This window comes from Amphiprion ocellaris, chromosome 16 (assembly GCF_022539595.1).
Source record: "Amphiprion ocellaris isolate individual 3 ecotype Okinawa chromosome 16, ASM2253959v1, whole genome shotgun sequence".
Lineage (NCBI taxonomy): Eukaryota > Metazoa > Chordata > Actinopteri > Pomacentridae > Amphiprion > Amphiprion ocellaris.
Window position 1 is genome coordinate 28,144,285 of NC_072781.1, and position 17,372 is coordinate 28,161,656.

Here is a 17,372-nt window from a genome sequence, read left to right on the forward strand (position 1 = left end):
TGCATTTCTCTCAAAATCCAAGTTTTGATTCATGAGAAAACATAGAAACTTCTATCTTTTGATCAAGAGAATGTCCTAACTCTTTCTGGCCTTTATGAAGTTCCTCTTTCAGTTCTGTTTGGAGATGTTCGTAACATTTGTCATGAGTTTTCTGTAACTCTGATGCAAGAACTGAACTCATCACAACTTACGGTCACACCCAATTATTATTATTATCCATCCATCCATCCATCTTCTACCGCTGGTCCGAGCCGGGTCGCGGGGGCAGCAGCTTTAGGAGGGAAGCCCAGACCTCCCTCTCCCCGGCCACATCATCTAGCTCCTCCCGGGGGACCCCAAGGCGTTCCCAGGCCAGCTGAGAGACATAGTCTCTCCAGCGTGTCCTGGGTCTTCCCCGGGGCCTCTTCCCAGTGGGACGTGCCCTAAACACCTCACCAGGGAGGCGTCCGGGGGGCATCCTAATTAGATGCCCGAGCCACCTCATTTGGCTCCTCTCTACGCGGAGGAGCAGCGGCTCTACTCTGAGATCCTCCCGGATGGCCGAGCTTCTCACCCTATCTCTAAGGGAGAGCCCAGCCACCCTGCGGAGGAAACTCATTTCAGCCGCTTGTACCCGCGATCTTGTTCTTTATTATTATTATTATTATTATTATTATTATTATTATTATTATTATTATTATTATTATTATTATTATTATTATTATTATTATTATTCGCCACGAGAGGGAGCCAGGGTCAGTTTTATTTTGGATTTCAAAATAAAAGCCCAGAGCCTCTGATCAGCAGTGATTGGAAGCACAGAGGAGGAAATAAACGAAGAGCTCTCACTCTGCACTAGTGTCTGGAGACCAAAAACAGCTGCTAGTGTATATTGACTTTAGTCACATTAACATAAACTACATTTTGAATGATGTAATTAATAAAAACATCACGCAATTAGTATGGCAATAAAGAACTAAAGCTCACTTTGAGTACAGGCACTCATTATTGCGTTTTATTGTCAAATAAAGACAGCTGAGGCTCAGCTTTCAGCTTGTAAACATCTTTTTTCAACTTTTTTGAAATTATTAATCAATTAAAGTTATTATGTTGAAACAACTTTTTTTCAAGGTATAAAGGTTCATTATTGACCTCAGAAAAAAACTCCAGAGCTTTCAACCCCGTCCTCCCTTCTTTTAGAGATAAAGACCAAAAAAAGCTCCAAAATCTATTAAAATATTAAACACAGAAATATTTCTGCAGTATTTTTTTCCCTCCCTCCTCCAGCTGCTGCAAACATGTCATGATTTCTGCATTTTTAATGCTTTTATATCTGGAACCAGACGAGACTTTGGAATGAAAACATGAATTCATTTTGGTGTTCATTTATTCACAGTTTCACGTCTAGCGTTTTATGTAGAAATACTGGAATCAGCCTGTAAACGGTCCATCAGATTTTAGTTCTTTCTACTGTGGAGGACCCAAAAAACTCTCAAATATTAACAAAACATGATTATAGCATATTTTTTTCCATTTTGATTTTCTAAGCACTTCAGTTTAGTACAAATGCGAAGTATTTGTCCTGAAGTCTATTATTTTCTTGCGACTTTCTGCTTCTGAACATGAAGATGTTTGTGTACAAAATGCTGCTTTGTTGCTTTGATGCTGCTAAAAAAAAGCATCATGATATATTCACTGATTATGTTTTGTATTTATTAATTAAATCTAATCTGCTAAGTGGTGAAACTGTAATGGAGTGGAGTAAAAACTGCAATGTTCTCTGTAAAAATAGCAGAAAATATTCAGCTGTCTAAAAAGTAAATTGAAGGACCTGTTTGTGCCACTGGATAAAATAAATTATTTCAAAATAAAATAAAAACTCTAATTCGATAATTTAGACAATCCTTTTCAATTAGAATTACTATTTTAGTGAGTTGTGTTGACAAAATAATGTTGCATCAACTTAATATTCTGTGTAATTTAAACTCAAATTTCTGCTTCAGTTGATTTAAATCTAAATTCAGGTTGAGGTAACTTGATAACTACATTTTTTTTCACCTTGAAGTGAGAATTTCAAGTCTCCTTCCCTTATTAAAGACTTGAGCAACTTTATTTATTTTTATTATTTATTTTTAAAGTTGCCAACTTATGAACATGTGTTCATAATTATGGTAATTAAGCACATAACACTTTAAAAATCCCTTTAAACACTGGAAATACTAGTTTGAACAACTTAATTTTTAAAATAATAACCTTAAAAATGTGTGTTTATGCTACAAGTCATTACATATGTTTTCTAAATCTCTGATTGCACAGGAAACGCCAGTTCCTCTAAGTCAATGTAATTTGCTGACTGGACATAATTTTAAGATAAGACAAAATTTGATTAATCCAGAAGGAAATTCTTGTATCAGACATTGCTCATAAAAAACAATAAATAAATAAACAAAATGACATAATATAAAAAAATGCAGTGCCTAAAAAGTAGAAAAACGATAAGATATAATTATGATATAACATTGAAATTAAATGAATTAGTTAAAATAAGACTAGAATAGAACAGCAAAAAGGTAATGCTGTCAATTATACTAGATTTAATGAATGAAATCACACATGAAAATGAAACATTGAAGATTATATTGACATGAAAGTGAAATATTGCACATAATGTTAGACAAACGTTATATTAGAAGTTGCCATAACTGAAAGAGATCAGTGCAATCTGTTAAAAATGCCTCAGGAATCAGGCTTAAGTAAACAGAAACACTAAAAAAACAAAGTTAGGTTTTGCAGATTTCAGTCCACATCACAGCTGCTCCTCTTCAAAAATGTCCAATTTTCTCCAGCTGCGTTCAAAGACACCTGGAGGCCTGAGTACATCCAATACTGTCTATACAAGAATTAAATTCGGTCCTTCAGTTTTGAGCCGTAGTGAAGCATCCTGCAGGTTTTAGACGATCTCTGCCTCCGCTCGGCTCCGCCGTCAAACGGCCGCAGACCACAGACCGACCGAGCGCTGAGCCGAGGAGGAGTACCGACGCTGCCGAACAAACGCTGGGAAATTACGCCTCTCTGCCGCGGGATTCTTCTGGGAGTTTGTCCGTGAACGAGGACGATGAAATAGCGTCGACAGGAGGAGAAACTTCCACCGGATGAATCGGAGAAAGGAAGAGAAAAGGTGAGACCGAAATAAAAATCCAAAAGTTCATTCCCGGGGCTCCGACTTTTGAGCTCCATCTATGTGCTGGGATACACGCTGTCCATGGTTTTGTTGAATTCAAACATGTCCGCTTGTTTTTCCACACTGGACTTTATGTGTATTTTTCAAAGCAGCTAGTTTGTAACTCATAAAACAAGGTGTGTGTTTAAATATTTTTGAAATGAGTCACCTGAAACAAGCGGAGTTCGGCGAACAGATTTTGTGTGTTGGTGCCAGGAGATAGACGCATCCCAACTAGGCTGCTGTCGTGGAAAAAAAAAGTTTGCTTTACTTCAGCTGCGGCACAAACCCGCTGAGTTTTATTTAAAAAAACACACACATTATAACTCTACACATACTCTAACTCTAACTTAACACAAATAACTACATTAACGCTGTTTGAGTGATTTTTGTGCTCCCGGTTAACGTCTGGAACGATGTTTACTACTCGTTAGCCACATTCCTCGGCTAGCTAACTTTGCTGCATAGTTTACATCGCTCGTCAGTAATTATAGTTAAACTTGCACCAGTAAAATCCAGATAGCGACCAAAACTTGTGAATTATGATCGTTTTTGTGGGGAAAGTAACCTTTTTTGTCGGTGAAGTTGTCCGATATGAGCTAACTTTAAAGTTGTAAACTTTAGGTTAGCATACTTTCTGTGCCAACCGTTCGTTAGCTTCGTAGCTGCCGTGTGGTAGTTTGTGGTCAAATAAGACTCGTACATGGTTGTGAAATTCGGTTTTAAAAGCGTGTGAGCGATTTTCTAGTGTTCTATTTGTGTTTTCTAGCTGTTCCGTTTGCTTAAAACCGGTAGATGTTGTGGTTGTTGAGCTAGTTAGCAGCATGGTCGTCCTAACTGCAGCTGTTTACGTGGTTAGCTTTGATTTTTGGGCAGGTAAATGTCAAGGTTTATTTCAGATAATTGTGTTTTCTGTGTTTTTGCCAGTGTTGTGCCAAAAAGTGATTATCTGCCTTACAATGATTGCCATCCCTGCTTCTTGTGAAAGCTGCATAATCCAGTTTATAAACATTTACTGCTGCTTTTGTCTGAATCAAACAATCTCAAAGAAATCATTTCTTTTTTTATATATTTGCATTACTTTACCTGCATTGTTGTCTGATTATAACCAATTGAAATAGCTGTAATGGATCATATTGACCTATGTAATGCTTTTATCCACTTGTTAAAGTGACTGAAACGTTATTAATGCATCAAAAATACTTTCTTTCATTGATGTGGGGTTTATTTTAAAGATTGCAGCCCAGAGGATAGTTGCAAAAGACATTTTCTATATAAAGCCTATCCACAAATCATGCTAATTAGAGTATAAACAAGGATATTAGATGTCTGTATAGATTTTCATTCATCCAGGTCAAGGAGCTTTAGAAAAAAACACATCTGGACCTCTCTTTAGGAGGCTTCTTTAGAACTGAGGCAGCGTCTGAAAGTGAAACTTATTCAGGAACCTAAAAGAAAAGTCCAGTTGGTTTGTTTACTAAAGCTCTTAGGAAAGATGATAGATGTATAAAACTACATCTGCACTATAAATGATGTCATCGTGGACATTTGTCACCAAATGACCTCAAGCACACAATGCTGAAACTTTAATAATGCTTGATTCACTTAGAAATGTTGAATATTTCTCCTTATGGGACTAATAAAGGATAAAGTAGATTCTATTCTGTTGTACAATTTTCATTTTTCAAAGAACAATGTTTACCCTAATTTAAAGGATCATGGATTAACTTAGCTTTTGTTAAAGAGATAGAGAGTTTGTTGACATGCAGGGTCCACATGTGAACAGGAGAGAAATAATAGAAATGAAGATTTGGTACTTCTACTATAACCACAGACATAAACTCGTGTGTATTTGCATGTTAGGACTGTTTTATTCAGATAAAAGCACCTGGAGATGTATATAAGCAAGGTGATGCTGCTTTAATAATCAGTTTCTAACAGATGATCATATTTTGTTGTGACACTGGACGGTGGAGCAGCATCTCTCTGTTATGTGTGCTGCTGATGTGCTTTATTTATTGGAAAAAAGACAGTAAATTAAAATAAGTGAAGAGGAACCACAAAATCAGTTGTCATGTCGGCTTTATTTTATATTTTATCTGTTTCTGTGCATATTTGACGCTTGTAGGATCAATAGCTTCTCTTATCTGCTGATAATCAATGCAGTTTAGTGGTGAAATGACCAGTTTATTAACTAAACTGATCAGTTACTGTATAAAAGTTGTGTGTTGTAAAAGAGGAGCAGCCTTTCTGTACTGTGAGGTTTTATAACAGAGATAAGACCTGGTTATATTTAAGATGCTTATTAAAAAGATAAACTGTTTATACTATAACTTAATCTGCCAGATTGTTTTCTGGAAGAATATTAAAACAAATTTGTTTCTCACTTATAGAAGAATGATTTTGTGTTTTTTGTAGCCTTTCAGAATTTATCATGCTATTTTTGACCATATTAGGAACATAAATCAGGTTTGTTTTACATAAATGTTTCTTAGTAACACCAAGCATCATTTACTTCTGTGGTCTGATTTTTAGCTTTAGGGTCTGTTCTATAGTAAATATTTGAACTATGTCAGCTGTTTAATGCTTGAGGATTTAAGCAACATCTCCCCTTTTATTTTCTGAATGTTTTTGAAAGTCAAAGAAGCAGCTGAACAAGTACAGCCTCTGTGTTCATCGTGCATGTTTATGTACCAGATCATTATTTAATTTACTGTCTAATGTCGTCTTGTTTCACTTTTCTCAACCTGGTGCTGCAAGAATTAGTCATTTTATCATTTATAGAATGTAACTGAGTACATTTACTTAAGCAGTTTAGTCTAGTGCACATCTGTAGTACTTATAATTTACTCTGATTGTTTATTTTCTTTTTACTTGCTACTTCCACTTCACATGTTGACCTTTTTACTGCATTACATTCATCTGACAGGGCTTCTTTCTTCAGAAATTAGGATGTTTGCGTATAAAATTATCTTTTGTTATAAATTGAACTTCTAAGCAGTATATATATGTATCATATCATAAAGGGGTCAGTTTGCATCAAATCAGACAGAATCTAGAAGATATGTCACTGTGCCATCCCAGTTTTTGCTCAGAGTTTACCCGTTTGTTATTTGGGACTCAAAAGTATGTTCTATAAAATATTGTCGCTGAATTTTGACAATTTTACATATTTTTAGACCTTTGAATTTTTGTAATTTAACTGCTTACATGGGAAGCCATTTTATTTTTGTTCAATTAAAAGTGTTTTACGAAACACACACATTAAATAGTAAAAAGTTGGATCAGAGCTTGGTTTAATTGGTGTTTTTTTTTCATTTAATACCAATTTAAGTGATAAGATGATGAACTGCAACATCCCGCAGTTCATCATCTTATCACTTCAACTCATATTAAATGAAAATGAATTCAGAAAAAAGTAGTTACTGTGTGAAAATGGAGGAAGAAATTCACTCTGACCCATAGAAAGTGACTTCAGTTCGAACAATAGATCATTTCCTCATTTGATTTTCCTGTTTAAGTACTCTCTTAACCTCAGTGTTTATATCAGAGGACGGACTGATAACCTGTGCAGGAGGAGAGATGAGAAAATAGTTTTTCCACTTAAAATGTACCTGAATTATTTACAAAGTAAATTTCCATCCCTTTAGAGGAGAAAACCAATATATTCAAAAGAGATAAAATCAGTTATCTGTGTAGTACATTGGTTCCACATTGTACCCACTGTTGTGTTATTCTATGTAAACTGAGAACTTCTTTGCATACAACCAAACAAAACCGTTTATTTCACAGTATATTTGCATGAAACGTGTTGCGGCAGCACAACCATTAAAGCTGCAATCATGAATACAAAACTTGTCACATCTTGGCTCGTTGTGCCACATTTCCTGCAGCAGATGTTGAATTTGTGAAGCATTGTAAACTTAAAATGGAGCTTTTGCGTGACAGTTTTATACATTTGTTTTTGAAAGATAAACCATATATGTAACATTTAGCAGGCAGGACTAGATGTCCCATTAAGCAGCTAATGATCTCAGAATTTGATCAACTTTTAAGCCATTTTGGCAAAATCTTATCTTTTTTCCCCCAAAGGTCATGATGACAAATGTGTTGTTTTGTTTACAACCCGTAGATATTCAGTTTACAGAACACAGACATGTTAACAGGTTGTCTCTTCCTCCTGCGATCAGAAATAATGGATTCACAGAGGAACGCTGTTCATGTAGAATAACGCTGCAGGTCTCATGTCCCATCAAATTCTCATTTATCCGACCAATCGATCCATCCACATGGAGCCTGCAGACCTAATCATTTCTTTACTATGTTCCAGCAGAAAATGTTTGCATATTGAACTTTGACAGAGCACATTTTCATACTAAGACGACTGTAATTTTGGAAGCTGTTGACAAAATCCGAGTGTTGAAACTCCACGTCAACCTCAGATAAACTTTGGCGTTCATTCTTGTCACCTGTCACTTTCAAAGGGTGCATTTTAGTGTTGAGTATGAGCAAGAGGAAGGACAACAGCAAGGAAAACCTGTTCGACTACTGTTTCAACACCACACTGATCATACTTGGATCAATCCCTGCAGAAAGCCGATCTAGAACCTGCTCAGTGAATATTTAAACTGTCTGTAGTTTTTTGCTACCTTTGCAGGACGTTGCCTCTCCTCCCTCTCTTTGGGGAAAATGGGGAGGCGTAGAAGAGGCATATGTGAGGGTGGAGGGGGTGTTAGAAATTAAAATCTAGTATTATCCGTATGCCAGACAGCTGTACATTCCACAGCCAAGCCCAGGATCGCTGTTACCGAAATAACAGACCGACTGACAGTGGGTGAGCCAGCGAGGCCACAACAAGAGATGTAGAGAGAGTAGTAGGTATTGTTTTAAAAACGACAAGATAAAGCCAAGCAGCGCAGAGATTCATGTTTTCACCTTAACTGTGTTTAGGAACAGATAATCCCACAATGACTTTGATTAAGCAATGACTTGCAGAAGTCCTGTTTAATTGTTTGAAATATTGCTTTAAAATAAGCTTATCCAGTTAATTATACCAGTAACTGCTGATTAGTTTTCTGTCCATGCAATAAAATGCATTCAAACTGTCATCACACACGGTTTTGGCTCTTACAACTCCACAAACACACATAATTCTTTACTTTATTTCCAGAGCAGTGAGTCATATGCAACAGTTGAGCTCAACTCCTGGAATTAATGCTAAAACAGTCACTTTATTTTCATATTTTTTTGTGCATTCCAGTGTTTATTCAGCCTGTATATGGCACAGATACATGGCTCCAGATAAAATTTTATTCAATGGGCAGTTTGAAGCTGCTTTAGCACCAAAAAGTCACTATTTTTCATGTTTAGACGAATATTTTGATCAAAAATGTGTTCGGATTTAGCCTTATTAGGTGTTTGTGCAGCAGCAACTTCATAGCTTCTCCTCAAACATGTCTGCAGGGACTAACAAAGGTTGAAAGACAGCATCTTTCCTTCTGTGTTATCTCCATCTCTCTCTGATTGTGCATCATTCGTTGATTAGTCAGTGGTGTCGCTCAGTCTCTGCTCGGTCTATTCTTATAGAATGACACCAGACCTCTGTACTGGGACCAGACCAGTCTCCAGGAAAAGACCATTTAATGCTGGTGGCGTCCTGCAGGGGGTTGATTGTGGAAAAACCCAAGTATGAAGCACCTTAAACCCAACCATGCAGCCACAGAAAGCTGAACCTGGATCAACTTTTAATGCAGAAATGCATTTTGTCAGCCAATGAAGTCCCAGCAAGCAAACTCCATGTAAAATAGATGGTGGCAGGACCACTCTGCACTATGCTAACTCTTGTGTTTTGCTAGAATGATGTCTCAGAAAGGAAACACCTATTTTGACATCCCTGCATTTTTTAAACCAAAAATGCCAGATGCTTGTTTATTCTAGCTTCTCAAATCTAACTATTGGTGCCCTTTGGTTTCATTTCTGAGTGATTTGTCTGTGGGATTTTGGCCTTGGCTGTTGCGATTTTTTGTCATAATTTTTTTTTTTTTTTTAACGTGTTAGACAAATTGATGAATTAAGTTTGGAGAAAATTATCAGCAGGTTTATCTTTGAGTTGCAACCACTAAATTGTTCAGTCAAGTGGCTATTGTCTGATACAATTTTGTGTGTGTAAAGTATGAGACCTCAGTTATTTCAGTTGAGGCTCCATTTTTCTTCGCCATTGCAGTTTAAAGAAAACTAAACTAGCTGGTTGACCACCTCCTGAATATTGATTTAGCTGTGATTTTGACTAGTCATGGCCGCTTGTTTATCGTCCCGGTTCTGGTTGGCAAACTTGTTAACAGTGGGGGAAATCTTGGTTCATACTACAGGATACCTGCATGAAAGATTGTTTTAAATATTAGTTTCAGGTTGTCCCTTGCTCCTCCTCTTTGATGACATCAGACAGGTAGTGAAACTCAGTGAACTGTGGTTGGCTCGGGGCCAACATGTAGTCTGTCACGTTCAATCTGTATCGTATATTCTGACACAGTTGAGTTTTGTTGAAGTGTAGAGCAGCAACGACTAATCACTGAATTGTCAACTAGTAATTCAGTTTCCAGCTGTTTTGATAATCAATTGAGTGGTTTTAGGAAAAATTCTTTGTAAAACGTTTCACATTTAATCAAACATTGCTACCGTTAACTATGTTAATATCAATTCCTGATAAAATACATTATAACTCTGACTCTACATCTGATTGGTTACATCGCCTTGACTGCCTCTAAATGAAATTGACCCTGAAAAACAACATATTGTTCAACCTTTAATTTGAGAATGTCATCTTAGGTTTTGGGAAACACTGATCGACATTTTCTAGACCAAACTACTAGTCCAATAATCTGTAGATTAATCAGCAATATAATTGTCATTATGTGCTGCCCTAATTACAACTTTAGTACTGCTGAAAGTGAAATTAACACAACTGTAGGCGAAAGAAATGCAACTCTTAAGAGTGTGAAAGATTTGAATATTCAGAAAATTGATGGGTTTTAGAAACTGAAATCAGACTATTTGGATTTTTCTTCTTAAGAACAATCTTCAGATGTTGATGTTAACACTTGGTGATTAATTGTTTATACACTTTATATCATTTATATCAAATTTGTTGTTGTTAGAACAGTTCTAGAGAGATGAGGTTTCACCTTTATGGATATTTTGGAGGCTGAAATTTGTGGTGTTGATGAACTGTACTTTATTATACTGTTTCTATTATTTTGTCCACCTCATTTAAACCACTGAAGGCAGGCTAAATAGCAAGCTCCATGTATCTGGTAAGATAGTACCTAAGTGCACTGATATTGGCCTGCTTCTAAAACATGCAAGAACAGGTAGTTTGCATGGGAATGAATGGTGAAAAATGCACTTTAATCTATTTTTACTTTTGTTTTCTACAATTTAAGTGAAGGTACTGCTCGTTTTTGGTGCATCTGCTACTTTTTTATTCGCCTTTTTGCCTTGTTTCTTTTTCACTTGCACGTTTCTTTAAATTTCTCTCCCATTCGCTTTTTTTGTTTTAGTTTAAGAAGCATGTTATCATCCTTTTCTGTCTTGTTTGTTTCTCTTTGCTTTCTTCATTGGTGCTCATTGTTCTTTTTCTCATATTTCAGTTCACATTTTATTGGCTCTTTATAAGAACCAGCAGGAACTCGAAGAAGGTGTGTTTTGAAAAAGCAGCGATTCAAACTGTACAGTGATTGATTAGGAGGTGTAGGTTTTGCTTTTAGCCTGCAGAACGCTAACGGTGTGTCATGTAGAAACAGATCTTTCTTTTTCTTCCTAGTGTTTTCCATCTGTCTCTTTTCCCCTCACTTCTCTTCTCCACTCGTCTTTTCTCCGTCCTCTGCTCGGTCTACGTTGTCTCGGTTTCCCCTCTCCTGGGAGTGTTTCCAGCCTCGAAGGCTGAGCTCGGGGATCTCTCCCTTTCCTCTGCTCTATTTCTATCCCTCCTTCCCCCTTTTTTTTTCCTCTGCCCCCTTCTTTCTCCCTCCATTTCTTCCCTTTCTTTGCTCCTCTACTCTCTTCTCGGAGAGTCTCAGAGGCCGAGGATCAGATTACTCAGGGAGTCTCGGAGGCTCTCTGGCGAGGTGGCAGTGGTGGAGGTGGAGGAGGGATGGAGGGAGGAGGTAGAGAAGGAGATCAGGTTTCACATCTCCAGGCTCTCCTCTGTCTGCCACGCCGCCCTCCTCCTCCTCTTCCCCCGGCGGCCTGGAGACAGAGTGGCTGAGCCGGGGAGGAAAACATGCAATCCACCCCTCTGCTCCTCCGCCTCCTCCTCCTCCATACGTCCAGCCTCTCTGCTGCAGATAAATAAAGGCAGTAAATGGGAGCCGAGCACACAGAGGGACGATTCTTCACCTCCTCCACCTCCTCCACTGCCCCCCTCCATTCCTGCAGAGATATTTTATATCCTGCACCGTGTGTTTTCATTCTGCTGGATGTGTGGCAAAGGTGAAACTGCTTCAGGGAGACTGTAGTTTCTCCAGACGGCCAAAGCTGAGGCTCAAACCTGGGCTCTGAAATCGGTCGAATGCAGAGAGGTCAAATCCGTGGGACAGCTCTGAATGTCTGTGCAGTTGTTAGACCCTCGTGGTTTTAGCAGCAGTCGTGGTGAATTGAATTTAATGGTTTTGTAAGGGGCTGAGCCATTAGGGGAAAACATCTAGTTCAGGGCTGCATGATACTGGAAAAAAAACTGACATTGCGATATTTAGTTTTTCTGCAATATGAAGGAAAAAAACACGATTTGGAAAGAATCGAGCATTTTCAAAAGACATGGGTTTGTACATGCTTTTGAAAATGCTTTGTAGAGGAGTGCATCTGCAATGAAAGTAAGAACGATTTTAGAAAAAAGCAGTTTGGAGCCTTTTGTCATGTGATGTAACACTGGCAAAGCAGTCTGTTTTTTTCTGCATTGGATGACACTCCGACGATGAGGTAAATGGTCAAACAAATTTGTTGTGTTGCTTTGTGTGGTGGCAAAAATTGCAAGACAGATACCTGTTTTTGGTCATCCTTTCTGCAGCTAAAATATTTTCATACACTTTACATTGCATTTCTTTTTTTTTTACAACTAAATCCTCCCTTTCTCTCCTGCACCTTGCTCATTTTGCTGTGCACATGTGGAGCCTGAATGTCAACAAACTCTGTGCCTTATAAATAAAATGTATAGAAAAATACCATGTATCTTAGAGCCCTTAAGTCTTGAGTAAATTATGTGCTGTCAGACAGACTCCTTTTATAGTTTACTCTCTTGCATGGTGCTCTTGTAAGCAGCAGAACAACACAACATATTGTGTTAATTAGCTTCACTTAACATTGCATTTCCTGTGTTGTGGCTACAGTGCAGATTGAAATAATATTGTGCAGCTCTAATCTAATTTCAGATTTTCTTGCAGATATTGCCATTTGTGGTATAACTCAGACTCAAGCTTCAGCTCAGTATTCACTGTGTGCAACAGTGAGAACTTAAAGATAGAAATGACTTACGTTAATAAATGTGAATTACAATCTATTATCTATTATAATTGAATTAGTTATTTTTCATATATTTTCCTTCATGTCTCAATGTCCAGTATATTGTTGTATCTTAACAATTCCAAGTGGAATTAATTGTTTTTCTTCTTTTCTCATAGTTTTTTTAAATTCAATTTTTGGCATTTGTGTTCTACAAAACCCTTAAAATTTGAGCCATCAGTTGTTTAAATACAAGCATTCCTGCTTTATGCTAGTAGTACTCCTCACCACTTCAGGTTTACTCTTGATTTGTTATTTTAGCTACTAAAACACCCACAGCTGAATGTGTGAATCTTATATTTACTCACTAAACTAAAGGTTTCTGTTTCTGCGCTACTCTTACACACCATGCAATTCTCATGCTCCAGGAGAAGGTCAATATTTTCATGCTGGATTTTAAGTTTTGCTGCCTGAGATTCTTCCTCCTCTGAAGGTCGAAACACTGTTCACTGTCTCCAGCGGCTCCAGTTGTCCTATAATGGTATTGATCTCTGCTTTAAATACACCCGAGCCAATCCCAGTGAATAATTCAGATCCCCTCACCACAGTGGCAACAAAACGTTCCTACTAACTCGATGGTTGAATAAGAGAAGTCATCCCTGCTCTGACCGCCTCTGTTTCAAGTCAAACCTGCCCTTTTTCACCCGCTGTGAAAATGTGATTATTTGTGGTGATTTTGTGTGGTCATGTGACAGGACTGCATTCCTCCAGAGTTCAAAAATCTGAAGGGTTCACCAAACCGCAGGAGAGCAATCAGATCTCTGCAGAGGCCTCACAACAAGGCTTTCTGTTCCTTCACAGCAAAACCACATTACAGAGCAGCAGATTATTTTGTTTTGACTGTAGTAAATAACTTCAACTGTCCGCTGTTTGTCTCCTGGAGGTCAGTTCAATGTCAGTGAAACTTGTTGTCGTTTCTTCAGTAGATAGTGGTGATAGTGACTCAACTTTCTGTTTGAGACATAGAAGTTTGGACTTTTTGAGTTAATTTTTTTAGATATTTCATAACAGGCCACATAATTGTGTACATCTCCAAATGCTGTTGTAAATTCCAGGACCTGTATTTATTATTATTGTTGATACAAAGGGTAAAAAGTTGAGACTGCAGGTGTTAGGCAACATAATATTTAGTGTGAAAGCAGTGTTTGCTTTTCTTTATTATTATTATTATTATTATTATTATTATTATTATTATTATTATTATTATTATTATTATTATTATTATTATTATTATTATTATTATTATTATTATTATTATTATTATTATGGCATCCTCTTCTATATGTTTCCCAATGCACTATAACTCCAACACCCCTGCACCTAAAATCATAGTTCCAGAGCTACAATTGTGAAGTATATTGATGCAATGCTTGCTTTGACTTTTGATGCAGATATCAGTAATGGTTGGTTTTATATTAATATTTATATGAATTTAAAAGTGAAATGCATCCTGTGGGAAAGTAGACTTAAATTAAACTGTTCAGAAGGCTTTGATCTTTGAATGCATGGCTTTTCAATTGCGGAAAATGTGACCAGCTCGAGTGTGGAACGGTGGTTTTTGCTGCCTTAGAGCAAATTTCAGCTTCTCTGAAAAGGAGGGTTTGCAACATTTCTCTATTTTCTTTAATGGGAAGCTAAATATAGTTTCTATTTTTCCCTGTTTTCTGATATTTTATTAGCTATGGAGTTAAATTAAAACCTGTGCATATAAAATACAGGTGTGTGCATTTGATTTGAGCTCAGACAACAGTATCCACAAACAGAAAATCATCCTTTCTCACTTACCTTTTAAGACTTTGAAGGCTAGATGAGTGTTGTTGATTAGTTAATGCAAAGACAGACTCATGACTAGGCTGTAGTCTCAACCGAAGGTTGGTCTGTATGCTCTTATAAAACCAAATCTCAGGTGTTACTTTCATAACGTAAAAAGCTCTACATCCACATCATTGCTTGATTAATTCATTATTTTGGCAGCAAAGGGAACAGGCTACCTGTGAACACCTATTTTTTTTTTTTTTTTTTTTTTTTTTAAACGAGTTTGCGCTGGCCCAACTTTTTTAAGATTGCTAGGTTATTGAACATTTACAGTAGCTTGTGGAATATTTAGTTTATCTACAGATACAGTGCAAATTCTTTTTTCCCACACAACAAATCAATTAGTTGAAGAGGACTTTCTTTGGTTGAATACAGCACCGATATTCTTTAGTTTTGGACCTACGTTTGGGGAACAAACAAGATATTAACCATGTATTTTCTTCTGTTTTCCAACAGTTTATCGACAAAATGATCATTGACAAAGCTAATCTGGAAATTTGTTTGCAATGTCAATATTTAATAACTTATCTGTTATTTTAGGGTTTATTGTAGATAAATCAAACGGTTTCAATACTTAATTTCACCCTTGCCTCTTTTTTTTTTTTTAAAGGTGAGCATCATTATTCTTCACAGCAATGTTCATTAGTGTTTGCTAAAACCCAAGATGACATCCTGAAGTGTCTTGTTTTGTCCACAAACCACAGTTATTCAATTTGCTTTCATAGAGGAGGAAAGAAACCAGATGATATTCATGTTTAGGAGGTTGGAATCGGAGAATTTAGAGCTTGTTTCCTTATAAAATTGTGTTAGTAGTTCAGGTCTACTTAAAATAGTTTACACTTGTCTTATTTGAGGAATCTTGCTTGTAAGAATGCGATCAGAAACATGGCGAGATCGTGTAGAGAAAAACGTTGAATTAAATCTGTGGTTGTTTAAAGTTTAGAAGGAAACGCAGGCAGAGCTCAACATGGACGTCTTTATGGCTGCAAACATCTGGTTGTACACGGTTCCTTCTTCATTCTTGAGGGGGATTTGCTTTTCCTTTCTCTGTAATCCTGCTGCCTGATAGGTGCAGTGATCCCTCTGAAGTGACAGTGGCCCCCTGACCTCCATCCTGACCCCCGACCCCTGACTCCCCGCCTCCGACCTTGGTGTCCTGAACCTCTATCAGCTCGTTGCTAACAGAGCCGTCTCCTCCCCACCTGGATTAGACCGTCTGATTGCAGATTTTCTTTATTTCCCCTTCAGTCAGCTGGTGAAGTGATTCTTCCAAAGGGTGTTCGTGGTCCAACTGGTTGATTCACATTCAGCAGCGTTTGTTAAATATGCTTTATGTTTGGCCCGGGGCTGTTATTGTCTGAAGATTTGAGCTTTATTTCTGTAGCGTGAATGTTTATTTCATTTAAATCTGTCGAATGACTTTAACGTCATAACTTGACTGATCATAACTTTCAAATATTCATAATTTTTTTTTAGGATTTTAACCCTTTAAATACCCATTTGTTTGCATGATGTCACAAATAATTTGTATATTCTAACTGACCTTTGATCTGTTACAAAATGGATTCTGATGCACTATTTTCATGCAGTGTTGGATTTTTTGCCACCTTAAGGACACAGTTATCCATTTGCCATCCCAAAATTGCCCCAAAATATACACCTTTGCTGATTTTTATGCCATATGCATCAACAAATTAATATTAAACATCCATAGCATATGATTAAAAAGTTTAAAGTAAATCACAGATGGTCAGGCAGCAGGCCGATGATGATTTTGAGATGGGAAAAGCCCATTTTGCTCCAGTTACATGATGCAATAGTAAAGTTTTCTCAGAGGAGAAGAAAGAAGAGCTTCTCTACTGAACCATAATGAGCAGAAAAATAATATAATGTTTTGCTGAGGAATGCAGAGCAGCTGAAAACTAACCGTTTTTCACTGCCTATACTTGCTAGGCTCCAGGATCACACAAATTTATTTTTAAATTGTTTATGGATTTTTTAAAGTTCTGTTAGGCAATCGTTTCCGCATGCATTACACTTAAATTATAAACTTGAAATTTAAAAAAAAAAAAAAAAAAAAAAAAAGAATATATTTTAATTGCACAACAGCTCTGCTTGGTTTGGAATATGGAATGTATTGCAATTTATTCAAAGAATATATAAGTAGAGCTTTAGTTGAGCTTTTCATGGTTTTATCTGCTCTCAAACAGTCTGAACATCTGTGTCTCATCTTTATTTTAGCTGTAAGAAGTGCTGCGTGTACAGTTTTTTATTTGCACACTCTGGGCCATTTGTGTCATTGCCATTTTGGTTTAGGACACCAGTATTTTCTTTGCAATTTTGCCGATTTTTAAGCAGTGAAAATTGCAGAAAGTGAAGTTGTCAAGGAGCCTCAAAAGTCTAAATGAAGAGATGTGTGAGTGTTAGTGGAAAGTTATTGACTAAAGTGTCTGAATCTCCATTTTTTGACACTCTGTTAGTGTTGGTTAACAACCAGCAGTCTGTCTGGCAGGCTGGTAAACGACATGACGATGGTTTTTGGGCCCCAGCAGTAGGTGGTTTTATATTCTTGGCTGCCCTGCAGGCTGTAGCCATGAGGAAACATCTATCCAGCGCACAAACCTTGTCGCTGAGCTTTCCCACTCATCCTGAGCCCCTGTGAATGCAGCACCGCTCCCTCCCTCCCTGCCTCCTCGTTTCTGGTCTTTAATTTCAATTAGCTCTGGCTGCCGGTTGACTTTGATGGCATTAGCCTCTCCTCCCAGCCTCCACACTCGTCCCTCTGCTTTCGTCTTCCTCTGTTGGT

The 17,372-nt window shown here is 37.3% G+C and overlaps 1 protein-coding gene across 1 annotated transcript in view; it reads left to right on the forward strand.

The window, feature by feature from the left end:
* The first annotated feature begins 2,976 nt into the window (after positions 1–2,976).
* Positions 2,977–17,372, forward strand: part of LOC111585792 (bone morphogenetic protein receptor type-1A) — a 72,656-nt gene continuing 58,260 nt past the window's right edge. The window contains exon 1 of the mRNA XM_023295403.3: positions 2,977–3,157. The gene's annotated coding sequence lies outside the window, so the exon portion shown is untranslated. The remainder of the gene's footprint in view (positions 3,158–17,372) is intronic.